Source organism: Gorilla gorilla, chromosome 6 (genome assembly GCF_029281585.2).
Source record: "Gorilla gorilla gorilla isolate KB3781 chromosome 6, NHGRI_mGorGor1-v2.1_pri, whole genome shotgun sequence".
In the NCBI taxonomy this organism is placed as follows: domain Eukaryota; kingdom Metazoa; phylum Chordata; class Mammalia; order Primates; family Hominidae; genus Gorilla; species Gorilla gorilla.
Genome location: NC_073230.2, coordinates 61,203,682 through 61,226,442, shown reverse-complemented (window position 1 = coordinate 61,226,442; position 22,761 = coordinate 61,203,682).

Here is a 22,761-nt window from a genome sequence, read left to right as displayed (position 1 = left end):
AGTATGTTGAAATGCACTGTCTTTTCAATTTTTCTATTCATTTAAAACTGTTCTAATAGAAAAATATGTAAATATAATAGTACTAAATACGTCTATTATATAGAGCCGGCCAAGATTCTTGAAAGAATTACAAAGATTACAATTTGTTGCACAATTTGTAGCATTTAGCTAGTTATGAAACTTTACAAAGCATTTATTTTATTCCTCCTCTCTGAAAGAATGTGGATAGCTATAAAACCTGAATTATCCCATCTATTGTTAATATGTAAGCATATTTTAAACCACTAGAAAGTTATACTGCTATTCAGTTTACTTAGTAAACAACCATTTCAGTGCAGACACTCAAAAGCCTACAATACATTTTTGAAAATATGGTCAATTCCGCTCAGGGATTAATTGGAGGAATTGTCTGGAAGTGGAAGGCTAGTAAGAGGAAAGTCACAGATTAACAAATAATGACTGAAACAAAACTAGTCAAAACTAAGCTTACGCAAAGTAATTATCCCACTTACCCACGTGTCTGATTATTTTTTTATGCAGTCTAGAAAATATAAAATACAAAATGCATTTATGTTTTTATTTTTTCCAGCTAGCCTCTTTCCTTCGCTTTTTCATAATGCTTTTTCTTGCATTAGTTTCATTCTATTTTGTGCTAAGCAACGTTAAATATGAATATTAAGCAAGGTTCAATCTCAGTTTCATTCAACCATTTGAATTTGGTTTACCATCCAGCAGACCCTCCCAAGTTACATTTCCTTCCGACTGCTCAAAAGCAAACTTCAATTCTTCAGTCAGTTGTCACCAGGAATGGGCTTTTCTTTTCTCAGTTGCCAACTGAACAAGCTGGTATTGCTTTATCTAGTTGATTGTTTATGATACATTATTTCTTATATTTCTCCATTTTCAGTGTGCTTTACTCTTCTGTATATAAGTGTTAATGTAGCATGTCACTTTTAAATAAATATCATGAATTACTTAGTGTTCATTTCACCTTATAAAGTAAGTTGTTTACAATTTCTAATCCCCATAACACTGTACATTCTACCAACACACCTTTTGAAACCACATCTTCCAGGCATTCAGCTTTCAGAATTATTTTTAAAATTAACTTTGATTAAGATATATTATGCCTTTATTGCGTATTGTAATAGTAGGTGTATTTTTAACTAAAACTTCCTTCACTTTGTCTTACTATGATTGGGCAGACATGTAGATAGAGTTCCTTTCTGGAGCATGATGGAAATCATGATTTTTCTCATTAATCTGCCTTACAGTTCCTGAAAGTGCAGCCTGAGTTGGCATGGGGTGCCCTTCATCATTCTCTGATCTTCCCTACTCTCTTGTTTGTTCCCCTGGCCTCCAGTCCAGTCTCCTGGATGTGTATCAGCAATTTGCTGTAAACTGCTAGCCTTTCAAAACTCCAATGGGGAAGACTCCTGGAGTCCTAAATAGCAATTAATCTTGGGTATTCAGACACTTTAAAGTTCAGGCCTATCAGGTAAACAAACTTGTGTTTTTGGTGAATATTAACTTGCACTCCCATCAGACACAAATTTTGACTCCTGTCCATGTTAAACGGTCAACTGTTTCACTAGAGTAAGGATAAAAAGGACCACAGTTGATTTTTATTCCTACCCATGTAATATATTCTGTTGTATATCTACAATATGATTTAAGCACTTAAAAGTTCATGAAGACATGTCAGCTATTTCATGGTATACTGTGTCATTTACCAGAAATAAAGCAGTTCTAGAAGACTTTGAAACATGTCATCAGACTGTTTTGGACTTCACCAAATATTTAATTCCTCATGTGATGAGAGTGGAAGCTAATTTTTTGCCAGAATTTTAGTAGATGAGCATAGGTAATTTAAAACATTACTACTTCTTCCCATGGGTTTGAATTATCTTTATTTATATAATTTACCTACTTTTGAAAGTCAAACAGTATTTAAAAGTTCCAGTAAGCTTTTGTATTGCTAAGTATTAGTAGAGAAAAAAAGGACATGGCAGACAGTGAGTGACAGGCATTTTCAAATTATGTAAAATCATAAATATATTTGTTAGTGGACCCACATCTATTGTATATATAGACTTTATCATATTTGAAAAATTGACTTTAAAACGAGCTGTTTGAAATAGCTTTAAGCTTTTTCTGTCAGAGGCTGTAAGTGATTACAGGTAGTGGCTGATTATGATGCCCTAAGGAGACTGTTTTAGGAAGTGGAAATTGATGTGGTGAATGGAATCAAATATACTGCACTCAATTCAAAGCCATTATCCAAACTGGGTACTAAAGGCTCTAAAAGGTGAAAATGAGAGGTCCTTTCTGTGACAAGGAGTTCCGATTCTTCCAGAAAGATTGTACTTCGGAAGCCAGAGGCCGTGAAGAGCAAAGCCTGCTCTGCTGAGTTTGTTGTTAACCATGAAGTTCATGACAAGTATCCTTGTCATGATACTAATACCCTTGTTATTATAAGCAACTTTTGAAAGTTTCTACTTGACAAAAGAAAAGGTTAACTTTGAAAATCTAATGCAATAATTAAGTTTAAAAATGATGTCACGATACCCCAAACAGTTAATATTGGGGATCTTAAGTAAAGGCAGTATTCCAATGTGGCCAGTACATGACATCCTTGTGGAAATATCCCTGCTTGAGGACTAAAAGAAAGGGATCTTTACTTATCAATATGGCCAGAGGAATTGTCACAGAATATAAATATCTGTGCTTAAGAGCTTGGCAAATGCAGCAACTTTAAGGGAAAATTACACTAAATACAGAAAAGTTTTTTTTCAGATTAATAATTTAATACCTGGACCTGCAATCATTTACTAAGCTGGCCACCCTCTCCCACTACTATACACACATATGCACACACACACATACATATGTATGCGCGCACACACACACACACACACACAGAGCTCCTTTTATTTCTTCACCAAAAAGGCAAGAGGTAAATATTTTTCTATTCTTTAACAACCCTCCGACATTTTTTAAAATTTTTTCAATGATAGCAAAAAGATGTCTTTTTCTGTCTTAACAAGAACAGAAACAGAGTTGCAACACCTGAGCCACTAAGTCATTTCTGCTAAGCTAACAGCCATCTCTTTTTCATAATGGCTATGTTTCTTGGCTTAGAGGTGCAGTTGAGGTTGGTAATTTCCTTCCAAAATGAGAAATAAAAAAAATGATCACAGAGATTACAAATGCAAGATCTAAGCATAACAGAAAAGTAAACAAAACCATTTCTGTGCTAAAATAAGAAAAAAATGAGGAATAAGCTTGTTTTTTAAAAGAAATAAACAAAATCCTCATTAACTAATTAAACACTCTACTACTGGTAAGTTGTACAAAAAATAATTATTCATTAGTACACTGTATGTTAAGCTGTATTTATTTGATTTGAGGAAGTAGGTATCAGAGAAAGTGCTGGAATGAACAGATTATTCCATTTTCACATCAGATATTCAAGAGTATCTTTCATGTGACAAATTACTTGGGGCAAAACTGTGGAAAATAAAACATAATGTTCTCTATGGAAATATTGTCTCCTGTAATTAGTTGCAGAAATTAGTAATTTCATTAAAATGTGATGAAGATTAAAATCATATATACCCACAGTATATTTTCACCAGATTAATAGAGAGTCCACAATTTTGAATAATCATGACTCTTTTGTTAATCCAATGAAAACTATTAGCCTTCTTCCAGGAAAATAATATATATATATACACACACACAAGCACACACATATATTATATATATATATATAATTACACACACACATATATATGATTATGCATGTAAAATTATAAATGTTGTGTCCTTAAATAGTGAAGATCCTACCAGCTCAATGGAATGCCAGAATTCATGTCTACCTGAGATGGAGAGTTTCCAGCTATGCAGTACCTTTGCCGTTGCAAAGGTACACACACATACACATAGAGCTCTACAGGGGTCCTGCATTTTTGCAACAGAAGGATAGTATTTACAAAGAACCAATTTCCTCAGAATTCTGGTAGCTGTTTTGTTGGTTAAGAAGATAGTATCCAAGCAGTATTGTTCAATTAATTATCAGAAATGATTCTACAAGTAAAATAAATCAAAACCTCATATTGAATTAAGCATTATCTTTTGTAAAATATTGATATGATAGGAAACTGATAAAAAACTATTGACTACTGAATTATGTCCAAATTAAAAATATATAATTATCATAAATGAGAAAATTAAATGATATATACCTATTACAAAGGCACAACAAGGTATTTCACACAAAAGCTATGTATTCAGCAACTTCTAGTATAGCTTGAGAAGGATTTATGCCATAGGGCAGTCTAGAGGCATACTGAAGAAGATCAAATGGAAAGTCTGGGATTATAAAGCATTACAATATCCTCATAATAAAAACGATAAGGGGTGTTTTTTAAACTGTGAAAAGTACATAAATCAACAAAGTTTGAGGATCAGGAATCGTTGCAAAAACGTTAACATTTGGGTAAGGTTTTGAAAATATATTGGGATTAGGCTGATGAAAAAGGTGAGAAGAACAAAATAAAAAGTTGTTTGCATTTTGGGAATTAAAAAGCAGTTGATAAACATGGAGTGAAAACTTAATGAAAGGCTCAGGTAGATGTGCAGGTGGTAAGGTTATCAAATGCACAGGATCTTTGTACAACAAATAAAATACTTTGTCTTTTAGAGTATACGTTGCCTTTTAGAGTATAAATTCAAATAATAATTTGAATTTATACTCTAAAAGACAATTGGTAACATTGAAGGATTTGATGAGGGGGTGGCAGGATTAGGTAGTGCATCAGACTACTCATTCCGGCTGAAAGTGAAAGGTGCGCTGAAGAAACATAAGGCAGAAACAGCAATTAGATGAATGGTTTCAGATTTTTTGAGTGCAGTTTAGGAAAATAGAATTGGCTGGGCATCACAATTAATTAAACACATTGGGGAGGAGAGAGGATTCAAATGTGATATTCTTGTTTCCGGTGCAGGGTATTGCCTGGGGCTGTAGTTCTCAGTAGGATCCTCCAAGTTATCTTACTGACAAGAAAGATTTTCCTAAGGTCACAAACCTGAGTTACTACCCTGCTGAGGCCGTAGTAGAACTAAACAGAACGAAATATTTCAGTAAAACCTAGAGTTTGTGCAATCTTCCAATCTGCTCAGCTTGTTTGGCTACTTATGAAATGTCAGTTACCTTTTAAAAAGATAATTCCGATTGCACTTAGGAAAAATGATGGAAAGAGAACAAAGCTGGAAGCAGAGAGATCACCCATTAGTGCATTCTGGGCAAAACATGATGGGGGCTTGCACCAGAGGAATGAGGAGTGTCTGCATTTTGGATGTGTTGAAGGCATGGCCACAGGAACTTCAGTGCAAGCAAATAAGCAAAAAATGTACTGGGTATCCATGGAAACCAAGATTCATCCCAGACTGTTTAAAAATAGATATTTTACTGAAGAAATGTCTTCAAAGTTTAAATGAAAAACAAAGTTGTTAAGGCACCCAGGTCCTAATGGAATTAATTATGATTCACAGGGATGCATGTAGCAATGGAATGAAAGGCTTCACCTGGAGTCTGATGAGGGCTTCAGTCGTGCAGAAGTCATAAAAGGGCATAGCTATTGTTCATGAGAGACAGAACTGTTTCCCAACTTAAAAAAATACTATGACAAGTCAAGTCAAGAAGAGTCTGAGGGATCCATATGGAGGTTCACCTATGCACACGCAAAAAATACTCATTGAGTAGGCATGACCCAATCACTTCCCAGAGACCTCATCTCCAAATATCATTGCATTGGGGGTTAGGATTTCAACATATCAATTGGAGGGTGTTATAAACATTCAGTCTATCGCATGCACCAGCAACTCTACCCCTAGGAATTAACACATAAGAACTGCACATATATAGCCTCACAAAAACTTATGCATAACTATTTATTGTAGTTATTCATAATTACTGAATTCATAATCATTATTCATAACTGAAAAATAAAAAACACACAACAACAACAAAGCAAATACTAATCACATGATGAGTGTATAAACAAAATGTTGCCACATTATTCATACATGTATATAGCCAAACAGTAGAATATTATTAACCCATAAAATCAAAAATAGAATGAAGTACTTTGTAAGATGAATGAATTTTGTAAATATTACGGTAAGTGAAAGAAGCCAAGGCACATATTTTATGATTCAACATATATGAAATATCCAAAGTAAACTAATCTATAGCAGGTCGACTAGTAGTTGCCACAGGTTAGGGGAGAGAGAATATAAAGTAACTGTTAATGAGCACAAAGCTTCTTTCTGAGTAGATAAATACCTTCCGAAATTAGAGAATATTTATTCTTGCATAACCCTGGAATATACTAAAATCCAATGAGTTGTGCACCCCAAAATGGTGACTTTTATGACATGTGAATTATATCTCAATCATTTTGCTATTAAAATGCATGTAGTTTTAGCTGAAACACATTAAAGCTTAGTCATTACTTTGCCCTCACAAGAAAAAATCAGAACAAACTGAAAATCATGACTTTTCTTGAATCCATCAAAGAACTCAGGAGAAACAGCAAACTGCTACCCTGCATCTGGAGAAACAGGCAAATTTGGAGCATCACAGCTGAGGCCACCTGAGCCATAAACTGTTGAAACACTTACGTGGTAATTTTGATGAATTGCTAGAGGATAAGTGTGAGCCAGCATGAGTGAAAACCTCTCGAATGCTGCAGTTTTAGCAAGACTCTCACGCGTTCATGGTTTCATCTTCAGGAATCCCACAAGGTTCTCACAGCGAAGAGCCGAGAAAGATGCCCTCCTGACTCTGGCAGGGGGAGGTGAGAAGTAACCACTGTCAAACAGACTTGGAACATTCGATGTAAGGAAGTCCTACTATCCGGAGGAAAAGACTGTTCTATTACAGTCTAAAATAGACTGCACTATTTTCCCTAATGGCGGAGACACTAAGGAACACTTGAAAAGGCTACTGCCCAAGGACACAGGACCACTGAAAGACTTAGACTTCCATGTTAGACTATAGAATGCTTTCCCTTCACCACGCCTTACCACCACTGCACCAGTGCTCCAGTGCATCCGGGGGTTACATCCGTAGTAATCAGACTCCGCCTGACAAACAGCTTCTTAGGGAGCCCCAAAACAATAGGGGGTGACAAAATCAAGGGCAATAAAGGAATTTCATCTCTTGGCACCTACAAACATTGCAAATATTAAACACAACTTAACTCCAGCAAGATTAACAAAAATGCAAACACTAAATAATACACATCTGTTCCTATTACCTGATGCAACATATCTACTTTCAACAAAAATATGTAGGGCATGTTAAAAGACAAGTACAAATACAATCTGAAGACAAATAAATCACCTTTAACAGACTCAGATATAGCACAGGAATTGGATAATGAGACAAAGAATGCAAAATAACCATGATTAATATAAGGAAAAGGTAATCATCATATAAGATCAAATGCAAGATGTAAGCAGCAAGATAGAAACTTTACAACTTTAAATCAAAAGAAAAGGCTAGAATTCAAAAACACTGCACCAGCAGTAAAGAATGTCTTTGAAGGGGTCATTAATAAACTAGACATAAATGGGAAAAGAATTAGTGAGTTCATAGTTAGGTTAAAAGAAACTTCCCAAACTGAAATACAAAATAAAGTAAGAAAACCGAAAGAAGTAAACAAAAAACACAAAGAATATCCAAAAATTATTGGACGGTTGCAAAAGGAGTAATATGTCCATAATTGAAATAAGAGAAGGAGAAAGAGCAAGTGGAGTAAAAAAAAAAAAAAAATAGGGGGCTGAAAGTTTTCCAAAATTGATGACATACACCAAACCATAGATTCAGGAAGATCAGAGAACACCAAACATGGTAAGTATAAAATACCTATACCAAGACATATTATATTAAACTGGAGAAAACCAAAGACAAAGAGAAAGTCTTGAAAGCGCCAGATATAGGGGAAATCATTGAATAAATAATCAAAAAGCAACTCGTAACATGCCTATAAAAGAGCAAACTTAAGAATTAAGAATTACAGCAACTTCTCATCAGAAATCATGTGAGGAAAAAAGAAGAATAACATAAATATCTATAATATATTATAGATGACTTAATATAAATATATAATAATTATATTATATATTTACTATATATTATATATTTACTATATAATATTAATATTATATATTTATTATTTTTATATATTTATTATATAATAATATAAATATATGAGATAAAATAAAATCATCTGCTTATATTATGCTTATTTGATCTAAAAGATAACTTCTTAAAGTAATACTAGTATCAATGTATCACATGACTTTAGTGCATGGATAAGAGAAAAGAATGACAGCAAGCCATAAGGGATGGGAGAAAGGGGATTGAAAATACTTTGTTCTAAGCTGCCTGCACTACAAGGGAAGTGGTAGTGCATTATCTAATGGTGGACTTAGACTACAGAAATTTGCTAACTATAAGACAACTACTAAAAAAATTAAAAATGTAATTGATATGGCAAAAGAGAAGCTACAATGGAATTATGTATAAAATACTCAGTTAAATACAAGACAGAAAAGGAGGACAAGACAGAATAAATGAAATAAATATACAGGGCCGGGCGCGGTGGCTCACGCCTGTAATCCCAGCACTTTGGAAGGCCGAAGCGGGTGGATCATGAGGTCAGGAGATGGAGACCATCCTGGCTAACACGGTGAAACCCCATCTCTACTAAAAATACAAAAAATTAGCCGGGCGTGGTGGCGGGCGCCTGCAGTCCCAGCTACTCAGGAGGCTGAGGCAGGAGACTGGCGTGAACCCGGGAGGCGGAGCTTGCAGTGAGCCGAGATCACACCACCACACTCCAACCTGGGCGACAGAGCAAGACTCTGTCTCAAAAAAATAAAAATAAAAAAAAAGAAAAAAGAAAAGAAATATACAACAGTTACAAATACGTTAAATATTAATATAGAATCAATAATCACCTTTATATGTCAGGTTTATACACCAATTAAAAGAACAAGGGTTGTCAACACAAAACTAAATTATATGTCATCTGTAAGAAACCCACTGTTAGTGTAAAAATTCGGATAGGTTAAGTAAGTGGTAGAAAATGATTTGCCATATTAACACTAATGAAAAGAAAGCTGGAGTGGCAAAATTAACTTCAGCAAAAGGAGAATTTAGAACAAGATTATCAGGGATAATGATAAACATTGCCTAATGATACAGTCATCAATTATCTAAGAAAATATGTCAGTCCTAAATATTTATACACCTAACAATAGATCATCAGACTATGAGGTTTCAGACTGTTTCAGTTGTTACTGAAACAGTTCCAAGAAAAAACAGACAAATATACTATTACAGTTTGATACTTCAACACTTCTCTTTCAATAATGGTCAATCCATCAGGCAAAAATCAGTAAAGATATAATTGGTACAAGTTCTCTACAGTCTCTTGCAGAAAATAGAAGCACAGAATATATTTCCTAAGTCATTCTATAAATAGACAGTATTGCTCTGATACCAAAATCAGATAAAGATTCTATATGAAAGGAATACTACAGACTACTGATTAATGTAGATGCAAAAATCCTCAACAAAACTTAGGTCAAATCTAAAGAATTTGATTAAATAAAAAGAATTAAATAAATAATTAAAATATAAGAATTAAAAGATCATATAAAAAGAATTATACACCACAATCAAATGAGATGTGTCAGGATGTTTTAATTTCAGAAATTAAATAACAGCAATTCATTACAACAGGCTAAAAAAAATCCTATGATCCTATGCAATATTAACACATAAATTTAATTAATAACATTTGACAATCAGCAAATGGAAGCACAAAATATATAAATCTTTAATTTAGCTGTAAGCCAAACTGTTTTTTTATTGAGAAGATGTATCTTACACCTTAAAAATTATCTACCTTCCCAAAACTCTCTATAACATTTTGAAGAATGTTGTGCATAGGAAGAGATGCTTATTATCAGAAACCCTGAGGCAAAATGTTAGGGACTGTATGATAGAGAAGAATGAATGTCAGCTGGGGGTAAAATTAAGAGGATCATTCCCTTCAATGAGTTGAAAATAAGAAAGACATTATTTTTTTTGAAAAAGAAAATGCTATGTTGCTTAAGTGTCTTGACCTGCATGTGGAAATCATAATAAGATAATATCTGCTAGAATGAAGTAGAAGAGTCCAGATGCATAGACAAAAAATAATTCCTCTTCAGGAAGGGAGTTTGCCAGTCTTCACAGAGATGGAGAATCCTACTTTTTCAAGTTGTTTTTAAAGCTCTCTGACTTGGCTTGGCAATGGGAGAAGTGTAGATCCTCTTCTGGAAGCCAACAATCCTCTTAAAAGAAATCCTTTTCACCCCACTCTCTTTAAGACTAAAGATAGACCTTGGATTACAACTCTGGGCTTCTGCAAATATTTCTTGACATAAGAAAAGTTCCTTTTAATGACTTGTTTTATGTACAAGTGGATATTATTTCTCTGGCTCCTTCTATCAACTGGGTCACATGCAGCTGCAAGTTCCAGGAATACTATTTGCAGTAGCATAACAAAATCCAGGTTCCTTTTTAAAATTTTTATTATTTTACTTCAATAGATTCAGGGGTACACATGGTTTTTGGCTGCATGGATGAATTGTACAGTGGTGGAGTCTGGGTTTTAGTGTACCTGCCACCTGAGTAGTGTATGTTGTACCCAATAGGTAATTTTTCATTCCTCACCCCTCTCCTGATCTTCTCTATTCTGAGTCTTCAGTGTCCATTATATCACTCCATATGGCCCTGCTTACCCATAGATTAGCTCCTACTGTAAGTGAGAACATGCAGTATTTGAGTTTCCATTCCTGAGTTACTTCACTTAAGATAATGGCCTCTGGTTCCATCCAAGTTGCTATAAAAGACATATTTCACTGTTTTTTTATGGCTGAGTAGTATTACATGATGCATGTATGTATGTGTGTGTATATATATGTATATATATGATGTACATACATACGTATATATATCTATCACATATTTTGTATCCACTCACTGGCTGCTGGGCACTTAGGTTCATGTCATATCTTTGCAATTGTTTTTTTTTATTTTTCTCACATAACAAGAATTCAGGGAGAAGCTGGGAGAGGAGGGAGGCAGTACATGGCTGGCCAGGCAGCTCCAAGGAGGTGCCAGAGATCCAAGCTCCTGTTTCTTTTTTCTCTAATCAGCCAAGCTGAGGACCTAGATTTGGTCATTCTGCTTTTGTCTGATAGTTTTTTTTCTCCCCCATATCCTACATTTCATAGAAATTCACAAAGGGGAAAGGTATATAAGGTGGCGGTGTGGTATCTACCTGCTTCTGCAGATCTGTGTCTTCTGCAGATACCCATTCTGAGAATTAAGTTACCTACTATCCTTTGTCATCAAGGGATGTTGGGTGCATTGTTATACTTAACAACATCAAGGTTCTGAGAGTAAAAAATGAAAAAAATTTAATATTGGTTTGACAAATAGCAATTTATATCCAACCACACTAAAGTTTTAAACACACACACAAACACAAAGTTGGTTAATGTCCTCATTATACCTATACAAATGAGAAACCTACCAGTTGGCTGACCATATAAATAACTTCATGAGGTCATTCAGTTTAGAACTGGGGGCCTGGGCCACATGCTGCTGAGGCTTTATCTGTGTAGCAAAGATTTATCCTGAAAATAATATTTCTTTTTTACTTTTTTTCACTCAGTTGCAAACACTACCATAATATAACACAGGCCTTCCTCTATGTGGATGGAAGGGAATTGATCCCACACCAAAAAACATTTAAAATAAAGAACTAAGCTAAATGATGATCATTTCTATTGATTCAAGATTATTTATGATGGGGCTCTGGGCATGGTAAATGGCCAAATGAAATGAGTCGTGCGATAGCACCATGCATTTCCCTTTATTTACAAAAAAAAAATGATGAAACTAGTAGAATTAGTCAAGTTAGAACTGTAATGATTTTTAAACCCAGAATTAACAATCTTGCTGACAATTTTCTTTCAAATAAAGGTACAGTTCATGGGCTTTAATTTACTCTGCAGTTTCTCTTAATCCCAGACTTTCTTGGGCTTCTGCAGGGGTGGTGTCCCTTAGAGAGAACAACACAAGTGCTTATTAATGCCTCATGTGTGGGAAGAACTCACACATTCATGACTCTCTAATAATCACAGAAGCCTGGAGAAGTTAGTTCATTTCTTTTTGCTACTAGTAATATTATGATGAAAACCTTATAATAATGAAATGGGAGCATCTAAGTTGAATTTAGGATAAACCAAAGCAGTCAGTCATTCTGAGACGTTAAGTATTAGCTCACAAATGATTTTACAATTATTTGACAGTTTGGGTTACGTCAGAGTTTAATTTAAAGGAAATATTTGGATTCACTTTAAAATTCACACTTTTAGTGAAAGAGTATTTTGCTCTTAAATTTCTTGTCTATGACACCCTTCCTCCAAGTCTGTTTTTCAAGAAATCAACCAACATGTGCTTAGTTAAGAAATCTCTGGAAGATTTTTTACCAGCTCAGAGAAGGTCCTCGGCTCCCACTGATCTTTCAAAATTGTATTTTAGGATAGTAAACTCTCTTCTCTTCAGAACAAGTCTCATTATGTTGGTAGCAGTTACTTTCCTCTCAAGCCAGGAGGAAGCTGTTAATACCTTTCAGAGAAAAATTTGTGGAGTAGTCATAAGAGATGCTTATCTTAATATGGACTGGTTCAGTCCTCTTTTTGTCATGAAAAAATCACTGTTGCAAAATACCAGCAGGTGTTGAAAGAGCAGGATTAATTTGTAAGAGTTGAATGACATCATTTTCAAATGGCTTATTAAACACTAATTAGATTTCAAATTGTGTGACTCTCCATATACTTATGTGAGGATGGAAAAGTTTTAAGCTTCTGCTTTCTCTAGCATGGGGGTAAACAGGGTTACAGTTTAATTTCCATAGGTGACAGTTTATCAAATGAAATCAAAACGGAGCATTCCTGTCTCATAAACTGAAGAGTGTGTCTGAATCTTTATTTCTATTCTCAGTAATCTTAGCTAATTAAGCAATTTTACTAAACAGTACAATTTCTTGATCTGCTTTTTGTAATTCAAAGCATTTTTGTAATGAGATTACTTCAAATGTATTGTCAAATAAGAACACAATACTGCTGAGCCAAAAAGCATTTTCAAAGAGGAGTCAAACTCAATGCTAAATAATGTCACATTTTATCTTTATAAACTTAGTCAATAAACGTGTTTTACTCATTCAGTATAACATTATGTTAATTGTATATACATCGTAAAGTCTTAGATACAACTATATAAAAGTATTTTAAGCAACAAATGTATCTCTGGGTGGAGTATTAACCTAATGCAATCTTTTTTAAATAACATGAATAATTCTAACTATATGAGACTTTAAATAAGAGGTTTATTAGGTTTCTACCTGTTAGACACACCAGAATACATGCTTGAATTCAAGGCAAAGATGATAGCAGATATATAACAGGATACATTATATTCTGAAGTATCAAAAAGCTGCTGCTACTGTCTTAAAAATAAATAAATAAATAATAAATAAATAAATAGCTGAAGAGCACAGAATGTCAATTGGGTAAATGTAGTTCACAGACAAAACTCATTTCACCTTTATTTCTCCAAATGAACTGGGAAAAATCACAAAGAGTAAATTTTCCTAAACTCATCATGGAGGCTCTATGATGGCTCTAGCATGATGTACAAATTTCTGTTTCTCCAACTTCCTCCTCACCATCCTCCGCCCACACTTGCTCCAGTGACATGGCCTGAACCATTTTGCAGGAGACAAAAGCTAAATTGTGCGACACCATACACACTTCTCAAAATTCCTCCCATACTTTGAACCAAGTGGGAGAGTTAATAAATATCTACCATTTAAAAATAGCATTACATATAAAAGCCCTGTGCTGTACAATCTCTTCCTGCACGTTCGCCAACGCTCCTAAAGCTGTGTCATGGAGGACAGCAGAGCCCAGAGGCTGCAGACCACACCAGACAGGCTGCTCCTTTACATAATAAAAGTATGCCACAATAGCCTGCCTCTAGAAAATATTTAATACTTTATCATGAATATTCTGCATTAAGTTTGCTTTGCGTTGTAAAATATATTACATTACAATATTTATCTTCATCACTGAGTTTTTTTTAGCACTCGTTTGAATGTTGCTCCTGAGGCAAGTGTCTTCATCTCCTCATTCATGTCACATCCTTGGTCTTGGTATTCCATGCATATTCCATATTCACGTTCTATATTCCATATTCAATCCCTCTTCAAGAACATTGCATTTCTTTTCAAACTCATACCCAGAACTTCTCAGAAAAGACTCCTCTTCATTCAGGGATCAGCAAAGATGTGCTAGGCATCTGTCCCATTTGATTCCCTTCTGTAGCTACACTGTGTATTTATCAACTATGTGTTTATTATCATCCTGTACATCATTATCTCCACTAGAAAGCCAAGTTCCATCAGTTCTGTACTCTGGTCATTCATCATTTTTCCCAGCACAGAATGGGCATTCAATGACTATGTTTTGAATGAATGATTGTATGTGATTTTTTTTGGCACGGGACATGTCCTTTTATTTTAAAAAATAAAGGTAAATTTAGTTATTATTTTCCTGCGGTAACAAAGGTCATTCTAGGTATTTAATCAAAGGGAGAAAAAATGAAAGTGACATTTGTCTTGATCACTCACCAGCTCTGTTGGTTGTTTTGATAAAAGAGCGGAGGAAAAAAATTTCATGTGGGAAATGGCCTAAGCAAACAAAGCACCCACTGGACACTGTAAACTGTTGAGGGACCCACTGTGACTTAGGTAGAGTTTTTGTTTTGTAGTCATGATAGTTGAGGCAGAGAAGTAGGTACAGTCCTCTGTGAAATATGTTATCTGTCATGATCAGCATTTTATTATACAGGCAGAAGAAAAAATGAAGATTTGAAAGATCCGATATCTTTGTGTAAATGTTGATCTACCTACTACATAGACAAGGAACTACTTGACAGTGAGGACATTAAAGCAGAAGCCAGCACGATTTTCTGATTGCATATTACAGGGAAGATAGTCGATCTAGAACAGAAGCAGCTTGAGAAGATGATATAGGAAAAATCTTATCCTTTCAATTATAGTAGACCTGACATTGGCTGCCATTAGACCATGTACTTATTCTTACCTGAAATATTGTATCATTTTTCATCAACATTCCATACATTGACTGATTGAATGATTCATTAATTCATTCAAAATTACACATACAGCAAATTCTATATGCAGGATACTGAGCTATACAGTGGGGACACAAAACAAATGGTAGAATGTTTTTAAGTGACCAAATATATGAATAAATAAATACTGAATAATAAGCAATAATCTAGTTCTAAACATAGTTGAAATATAAATAAGAGTTCAGCTTTGGACTATGCCAATATTAATATGGATTGAAATACTTAAAGGATAAAAGGCAAAATATTTTTCACTGTGACATATTTTTAAGACAGTATGTGGGTGGCAAGAGCAGAGAACACCTGTACTGCTATCTCCAATCAAAATATAATATTAGATGATGGAATGTGGCTGAGACTCCGTGTCTATTGCCCTGACTAAATTTCATCAACTGCATGATCTATCCAATTGGCTGTGCAAAAATCGATTGTGAAGACCGATGAAAGCATTGAGAGAGTGAAAAATGACCCTGCAGCAACATGCAGCAGTGATGAAAGTCTTTGTCCACGTAAGGAAAATGAAGGTGTAAGTCAAACATTTCTACAAACTAATGAAAAAATAAAATACTCTAATAATAGAACATATGCAGCCAAAACATCCTGTATAATTTGGGCTTCAGTTTTCAATTCAATATTTATGTTAAAATAGACAATAATCTTTATAAGAATACTAATTAAGCATTCTGATATTTCCATTTAAAACCTGTTTGATGAAACAATATTACTGACATCTTGACTCAGAAACAGGCTTACACTCATGATGGAGTGGCACGCATGGCCAGTGAGACTAGTTTGGTGGTTCGAATCCAAATATTTTGCTTTTGTCACAATCCTATAACAGCCCAGACAACAAATCGTAGTGACCTTTCCCAACATAAATGGATGCTCTTGGTAAGGTAGCAGTTTCCTTTATTTTATGTGACTTTGATGGCACAGTATTTAATATTAGTTAAATACAGCAAGCCAAATTATTGGAACGGTTAAATTCCTATATGGAGCACAGTGAATACATCAGTTACTCACTGAAAATACTGGTAGAAGTGGTAGCAACGATGTTATCATGTATTAATCTATTGAAAAGCTTCTCGTATGGTATTTTGATGGCTGCAGTGTTTTATTTTAGTTTTTTTTTAAATTTTGCTATGGTTGAGACAATTTTATTCCTAGCATTTCTACTATCTTATTTGTTACTCAAATTCTTGTGGAAATCCACTCCTATAAGAATAGTGGTCCCTTCTATATTTCTGCCTACTTTATTTTTCTATCTATATAGAAACGTTGTAAGTTACAAAAAAGTACAAAACATTAAACCTAGTATCATTGCCATCCCAGAGGGTAGCACTGTTTTTATGTTAATGTATCTAATGCACATCTGCAATTAATCAAGCAATTTCCTGTTGAAGATTTGTGTAAAGTAGTATATCTTTTCAAAATTTACCTACGATCCTGACAAATTCCACTAAACACAATATTTCTAGAACTTGATAAAATGATTTTTAAAGTTCATCTTTAAAACAAAGGGCTTTTACTTCACTTTCTAATATGGAAGCTGATAAACCCATGTGTTTGTTCAACAGTTGAAAACTGTCTTGTTTAATTCTTCAGATACACACACATACATAATTACATACAGATGTCACTTGATGATGGGTTATGTCACAATAAACCCATTGTACACTGAAAATATTGTAAGTCAAACTGCATTTAATACACCTAACCTTTCCTGAACATCATAGCTTCACCTAACCTACCATAAATGTGCTCAGAATTCTTAAGCTAGCCTACAGTTGGGTGAAATCATCTAGCAGAAAGCCTATTTTATAGAAAAGTGTTGAACACCTCATGTAATTTGTGGAATATTTTACTAAAAGTGAAAAACAGAATGATTGTATGCATACTTAAAGTGTGGTTTCTACTGAATGCGTATCACTTTCACACCACTTTACAATCTATAAAAGTCATAAGTCAAACCATCACAAATTGGGGACTGTCTGCATCTAGTAAGTGTAAAACACTGGATTTCAATCGCAGTGGGAAAAAGTGTAAAATATTTCATTGATAATTTTATCTTTATTATAAATTAAAGTGATAAATTTTAAAGTCCTTGATTAAATAAAATTTATTATTAACATTAATTTTATTTCTTTCTTTCTATTTTTAAAATATTTAAAAATTTTAAATATCACTAGGGACGTTTTTTAAATGTCACTAGTTCAAAATTCAAAAGTGCTTATGTTGCTTTTTAATTTATTTTTATTTTTTGAGACGGATTCTTGCTCTATCGTCCAGGCTGGAGTGCAGTAGCAGGATCTCGGTTCACTGCAAGCTCTTCCTCCCGGGTTCATGCCATTCTCCTGCCTCAGCCTCCAGAGTAGCTGGGACTATAGGTGCCCGCCACCATGCCCGGCTAATTTTTTGTATATTTAATAGAGATGGGGTTTCACCGTGTTGGCCAGGATGGTCTCCATCTCCTGACCTTGTGATCCGCCCGCCTCTACCTCCCAAAGTGCTGGGATTACAGGCGTGAGCCACTGCGCCTGGCCCCATATGTTGCTTTTTATATATATTAAGCAATATAGATTGCTTATAAGGACAGACAGTGCTGTATTCTAATAAATTAAATTATTCTAATAATTTAAATTATAATATCAAAGTATTCTAATAAATTAAATACTTCTAATAAAAGTATGTAATAAGTGCTATATTAAGCAATGTAGGGAAAGACAGCACTGGGATAGATTGACCACAAATAATAGAAGTGCCCTTGTACCTTCACATATGAAAGCAGACAACGTACTAAATGAAATGATGTGGAAAGGGCAGAAGAATAGTTAGGTCTATTGAATTAAACGACCACCCACGAACAAACTCAAGTGTATGCATGAGAATACGGTCTTATAACACAATAGGATAGCATATCAGATATATCAGTGTTGTGATAATGGAACATCAGTGAAGAGTACTGAGGCAATCTAGTAGCTATTTAGTTATACACCCATGCCATCTTTTTAATATTTTGCTTTATGCTCTCCAAAACATAACATAAATAGTAGAAAATAGTGAATTGAAAAATTGGGATGGTAATAAAAAGGTAAATGGGAAATCACAGACTAAATAATTTGTAGCAATATTACAGGAAAAACTGTCACAGAAGAGCTGTGCTTAATATGTGAACTAATTAATAAATAAAAAGTATTGAGGGAAATAAAAATGCCCATAAACTGCCACTGGATTTCACGTCAGTATCATCAATCTGCAGAATAACTAGTAGTTCAAATGCATCCATTAAAGACTTATAAAATCTAGAAATATTTGTTTAAAATTATATATATAATTAAAACATTATTAATAAAAGAAATATAATAAACTAACCCCAGAATTAAATATTCTACTTAATGTAAGATAGTGTATAGTCATCTGATGAAATATTCCATAATCACAGAAAGTTATAGTAGTAGAAAATTTCCAAAATTTTTAAAAGTATATATACCCATACACACAGGTATATGTGTCTGTAAAAATACTCATATATGTGTGTGTGTGTGTGTGTGTTTTAATACACATGTGTAAGAAGCATGCCCTATGTCTTTAGAAACAGGTTATGGTCATGGCGGTGGAGGAGAGGAACATGGCAACACGTGCAGTAACAAATTGAGTGAGGGAAGGACGTGTGATTTTGTCTCTTCATTTCACTAGCGCATTTTATTAGGACATTTTCTTTTTATAAACTGAAGACAATTTAAAGGAAGAAAAGAAAGCATGGAAAAAAGAAAGCAGCCAACCTTCTAACACTATGGATAAGTCTTCACAGATTGTAGCTTTCTCTCATGTTTTCCTTCAGTTTTAGTTACTTTCATAGAGTTGAATTCTTAGTGTTATGGTTCATGTAGGCTACTTACAGTATTTGTCGATGTGGTAGCTTTCCAATTCGAAGTTTGAGAGGATTCCTGGATTCATACGAGAGCCCAGCCTCTGAAGACTGCCTGATCTCAAATTATAGCCCTCCTGGTAATGTCTGTCGCCTTGAGCAAGTTACTTAACCATTCTGTCCATCAGTTTCCACATCTTTTCAAATGGTAGGATATATTCAACCCATATATCTATATATGTGTGTGTGTGTGTGTGTATATATATATATATATATGTATGTGTATATATATATATATGTATGTGTATATATATATATACACATACACACATTATATATATATATACACACACAAACATAATGTTCTATGAAAAACCCATGTGCACTTCATTTTATTATCCAAAGTAGAGAAAAGATGTGTTGACTTTTACTCTATTTGTGCTTATGATAAATGTTTTTAGCATTCCATTAGAGTACGAACTTCTGCGAGTCTTCATTCATTGGAGACTCCACATTGTGACAAATATATTGATGCATGTTGTCATACTTAATGTTATTTTTCCTTCATTTTTATTGTCCTCATATTAAAAATAGTTCCAATATAATATTTTATTATAATTGCCTTTTGCCCACTTTTTAATGGTAATTGTTTTGCTTTATTTTTAGTTTTGTACTTTTTAGGAAAAATCCAGGTGGATATTCTTGTTTCACTAAATATGATAATCTTTATTTTTCTTTATAATAAAAAATTTAATTTCTAGTTAAGGTATGGCAAACTTCTATTTAAAGAGATTTATTTCATATTACAGTCATATTTAATTCCATACTTTGTTTTTATGACTTTGTTATTCTTTCATTAAAACATTTTGCCAAAAACATGTATTTGTTAATTACTAGTAGTTCAAATGCATCCATTATATCCCTTTTCCTGTACATCTTTTATTATATATTAAAAATTTTTATTTCAACAATGAGAGTTTAATTTGTATTGAATTTTCAGTTGGCATTTTTAGCCACGTATATGCCAATCATTTCAGAACACAAATGTATAATTCTTGCATGATTTTTAATTGCTTCATTGTGAAAGCTTCCCTTAGCGATATGAGACCTGCTTCCCCTTGCTTCCTGCTATAGTCATGTAGCCCTGGTCTGAAATTCTTTGTCACAAAATTCATCTTTAAAAATCTCTAAAATTTGCCTTACTCTCTTGTCCTGAGAAGTGAAAAAGTCATTTTGTTTTTGCTTTTTTGGAATTTATTATTATGTCTGCATGTACATAATTTAAAGTTTAGTTTGCATCCGAAAAAAAGTCTGTGGCAGACTGTCTTTATTCACAATATTCAGATGTGCCATTGACCTCTTGAAAGGCTTTGAGATGGGATGTGGCCCAACAAACCTGAAGGCAAATTTAGGTTTAGAATACATACAAATTAGAAAATGTATTACAAAACAGAAGAATTACATGTTTATTTTCATGTAGTAATATAATTTTTTTTTCTTTTGAGACAGAGTCTCGCTCTGTCACCCAGGCTGGAGTGCAGTGGCATGATCTCGGCTCACGGCAACCTCTGCCTCCTGGGTTCAAGTGATTCTCATGCCTTAGCCTCCAGAGTAACGGGGATTATGGGTGTGCAATACCACGCCTGGCTAATTTTTGTATTTTTAGTAGAGACAGGGTTTCATTATCTTGGCCAGGCAGTTCTCGAACTCCTTACCTCAAGTGATCCACCCACCTCAGCCTCCCAAAGTGCTGGGATAAGTAATGTAAACTTAAAGCCAATATGCAATAGGAACAAAAGTACAAAACTGTAAGCATAAGTCTTTCAAAATAAGTATGTATATAAAAACATTGTAGTGGTCAATAAAAGAGATGAAAGCTATTGATTGAAAAAATAAATGAAACATATCCAAAGAAGACTTGGTTGTAGGGTACACTTGATTCATGATACTTCACAAGAAATCAGTGAAAGTGGTTAAGAATAAATATACAGGTATATAATGCATATCAATAATCCATCTGGCGACAACTTTCTGATTACAACTTTTGACATGAATTTGAAAAATACTGAACAGTTGGTGCTGGGGGGTCTAGAATGGACTGTGGAGGAATGGATTATAACAGAGAACAGGTAAGAAAACAGAAATGTTTACAGTCAGGAGTAGTAGTGGTGGCAACAGTGAAGAATTACACCCAATAAGACAGGACAGAGTGTGACAAGAGTTTTGGTAAGGAACAATAATCAAACAAATTTATGATAGCAGAAAACTCAATGAGCAGCAAGTCAAATAAAGCAGCTTGTGAGCCCTTATTGGACTATAATTTCTTGGAGGGCAAGGATTAAATCTTATTTTTTTGTGTGTACCCTATTGTCCTATGCAGTGTTTATTACCAAGGGAACCATAATAAATACTCAATGAATGAAAAAATGACATTAAGCACCAGAATCAAGGTAATCTATACACCATTTTTATTTAAAATATCTGGTATTACTTCTTAGATGGTTTGATATGGCATTATTTTAAAGTATAGGTTTCTTTTAAAGTTTCATTAATTATAATTTAAATAATCATATGTTATGACTAAAACCTATTAATATGCAATTTTAACAAACTTTTCAAAAAATTGTTTCTTCTTTTCTTTTTATACATTATGTACTTTCATTGTTTACGTCTTAAAAACACACCATGAACATTCCTAGAAAATATGTGTCAAGTTTCAGTTACCTAATTTATTTCAAATGAGTCTACTACCCTAGAGTCTCTGGGCATACATTTACCTAATTAAATTCAGATCTTGTTACAAATGGAAAAGACAGACTTTTACTTACAAAGTGTGAAATTACCTAATAATGTATTTCAATTCATAAATGTAGTGAATTTTCTGAGGTATTCTAATTGCCTTCACAAGGCCAGATTTAAATTTTATTTCCATGAAAAAATTTAAAATAACCACTTTATAGCTGCTAAAAATGAGGTTCATGGTGAAAGTGTTCCTGTCCCCTTAAGTTTCAAATAATACATTGATGCTCCAATTATTGCCAGTCAGGCAATGCATCTACCACTAAATCCCAAAATAAATAATAGAGAAGTTGAAGTAATTAGTTTAATGTCCTCAGTAAATAATAATTATTTCTAAAATGTTAGGATTTGACCTTTTAGAAGTGGAATAGATTCAGTGAAAGAAAATTATCTAAAATATATTACTATCGAAAGAGTTGTTTCTCTTTTAAAGTCTAATCAATACAGAAAGAAATTATGAGTCTGGTCTCTGGGTTTGCATTTAACTCTGATTAATTTTATCAAAAAACAAATGAAAAGTGTAAAACATTTTTAACGTTATGTCTGCCTCCAATGTAGAAGATATTGTATTTTATCATATGAGTCCTGAGGAAAAATATCCTGTGCATGAACAATTTTAGCCAGTAAATTATGTGACATAAACTTTATATATGCTAATTTAAGTGCCCCAGTGAAATGCATTGCTTTTTAATTTTTTAAATTTTTGCTTTTACTTTTTGTCATGATCTAACTTATGAAACCCAAG